The sequence below is a fragment of the Tursiops truncatus genome, chromosome 4 (assembly GCF_011762595.2).
Source record: "Tursiops truncatus isolate mTurTru1 chromosome 4, mTurTru1.mat.Y, whole genome shotgun sequence".
Taxonomy (NCBI): Eukaryota; Metazoa; Chordata; class Mammalia; order Artiodactyla; family Delphinidae; genus Tursiops; species Tursiops truncatus.
In genome coordinates this window covers 58997814-59000367 of record NC_047037.1, presented here as the reverse complement: position 1 = coordinate 59000367, position 2554 = coordinate 58997814, and the positions used below count along the sequence as shown (strand labels likewise).

The 2554-nt window shown below is 37.7% G+C and overlaps 1 long non-coding RNA gene across 1 annotated transcript; it reads left to right on the top strand.

The window, feature by feature from the left end:
* The first annotated feature begins 481 nt into the window (after positions 1 to 481).
* LOC117312219 (uncharacterized) lies at positions 482 to 2018 on the top strand. The gene is made up of 2 exons (XR_012331225.1): positions 482 to 538; positions 1914 to 2018. It is a non-coding gene; the product is annotated as an uncharacterized lncRNA (long non-coding RNA).
* The last annotated feature ends 536 nt before the right edge of the window (positions 2019 to 2554 follow it).

The following is a 2554-nucleotide window of genomic DNA, read 5'->3' as shown; positions in this document are numbered from 1 at the left end:
TATTGTTAAGAAATAAAACATTTAAAAAATCGTCCTAGGGAAATTGGGGGAAGAGTATATGGAAGCATTCTGTACTACTTCTGCACCGTTTCCTAAATCTAAAATTATTCCAATGTAATCCATTTTTTTAAAAGAAAAAAGCAATAAAGAATGAGTGTGATAGACAGAAAAATGGCCCTCCAAAAGATATCCACAGCCTAATGTCTGGAATTTGTGAATACTACTTTATTTGCAGCAGGAATGTTGGGCAGGGAGCTCTTAGAAGACAAGAATAAAAATTAAGGATATTGCCCACCTTGCCTGCGCCCACCCGGAGCCAGCGATCCTTCACGTACCCTGCATCCAGTGAGACGTGCTGCGCACTGACGGAGCGGACATGGGCAAAGCGATGGTGGCCAGGCTTGGACTGGGGCCGCTGCTTCTGGCACTGTTCTTACCTACGCAGATTTATTCAAATCAAACAGCTGTTGTAACGCCTTCGAGTAATTCCTCCCAGCATACCTCAGCTGCCCCCAATCCAGCGAATGCCACCACCAAGGCAAGTGACGGTACTCTGCAGTCAACAGCCAGTCTCTTGGTGATCTCGCTCTCCCTTCTACATCTCTACTGTTAAGAGACTCAGGCCAAGAAACATCTATACTTCCCATCCTCTAAACCCAATTCAGATGGCATGCAGACATCCAGTGTGACAAGGGAAAAAAAAAACAGGTCTTCATTGAATGAATCTGCTAGTTCCACACCTTCTTTTATTGACAGAAACTGTTGAGGATCCCAAATTTGACTGGTTTGAAGAGCATGTGAAGGGTTTGACTAGATGACGAATGCCAATATTAAATCTGCTGGAGTTTCCTGTACAAGATGAAGAGAGACAACATCCAAAATTAGTTAAGAGATGATTTCCTTAAATGTGGCTTAAGAAGTATGGACACATAAAACTCTACCTTGAAAATGAGAATAGATTTTATCTTACCTAGAGATAAAGAATGGGATGTGGAACAGAGATTCAGTTTTCATTTGTTCATTAAATTTATAAGACCATAAAACAATGAGGTAAAACAAAGCTTCTGTGATTCTACTTATATGTACATTAGAAGGAACTTCCAGGTGTTACTGTAAATCCTCAATGTGTTGTTTCAGCAGTACTAATTTAATGCTGATGTACTCTAGAGAAAATTTTATGTTAAGCTATCGCTGTTCTCTTGGGAGCTGAACTCTTTCTTTCCCTTGGGGTTTGGGTTTGACATTGCATTTGAATTTTTATATAGTCATTGATATGTACCAGGGCAATGATGGATTGGAATCTACCCCAAATCCAAGCATAATGAGTACATTTTGCTTATATATTTATCAACTATTCTTATTCAAAAAGAGCAGTAGATTCATTTAGCTAAACAGATAACAAAGAGTAGAATTACATTGATCTCAACTAATTCAAAATGCTTTTTATTTCTGCATATGTCGAATACTTTTTACAGTTTAAAAAATGATCTGTTTTGAAGGTAAGATTGACAAATCTTGAAATTAAAAAGGCAAATACGTGAAGGAGCTAAACTATAAATCAAATATATTTGGCAAGGGAAGACTGGAAGCTTGCTTACATTAAATTCAGAAAAACTTTTATACTCTTTTCTGTAAATACTTCTTTTTAAACTGAATCAGAATAGCCACATTTGGAACACTTTATGTTATCATTCAATATTTTTAGATAGTTAGAACCTGGTCCTAAGCCTAAAATGGGCTTGATTTTGGAAAGTAAATCTTTTCACAACTGCCTTGATGCACAGAAACCTTTTTAAAAATAGACACTCCCTAAAGTCTTTTGTTCGCATGGTCACACACTGATGCTTAGATGTTCCGAAATCTAATATGGCCACAGTAGTCTTGATAACCAGTCATTTTTTTTCCATCTCTAGAAATCTACACTGGAACAACCATATCCAACAGATCTCAAGCTACTGTGTGTGTGAATGAACATTCTCTTTTGTTTCATGCCTGAATGCTGTACATCTATTTTGGATTGTATACTGTGTTTGTGTTTTTATGCTTTGATTCATAGTAACTTCTCTTGTTATGGAATTGATTTGCATTAAACACAAACTGTAAATAAAAAGATGGCTGAAAGAGAAAAAAAAATTAAGGATATTGAAATGGGGAGATTATTCAGGATTATCTGAGTGGACCCTAGATGTGCTCATATGTAGCCTTACAGAAGGAAGGCAGAGGAATTTTACACACAGAGAGGAGAAGATAACGTGAAGACGGAGCAGAGAGATATTTGAAGATGCTAGTTTTGAAAGTTGGAATGACCCAGCTTGTGCCATCAGAAGCTGAAGGGACAAGGAATGCATCTACCCTTAGAGTCCCCAGAGGGAGTGCCGCCCTGCTGACACCTCGATTTCTGTCCAGCGATACTGATTTTAACTTCTGGTCTCCAGAAGGTGACAAAATAAATTTCTGTTCTAAACCGACAAGTTTGTGGTAATTTGTTTCAGCAGCCACAGGAGACTAATACAATTGGCAGAGAATATAAAAGAGCAAATGACAGAAGAAGAAA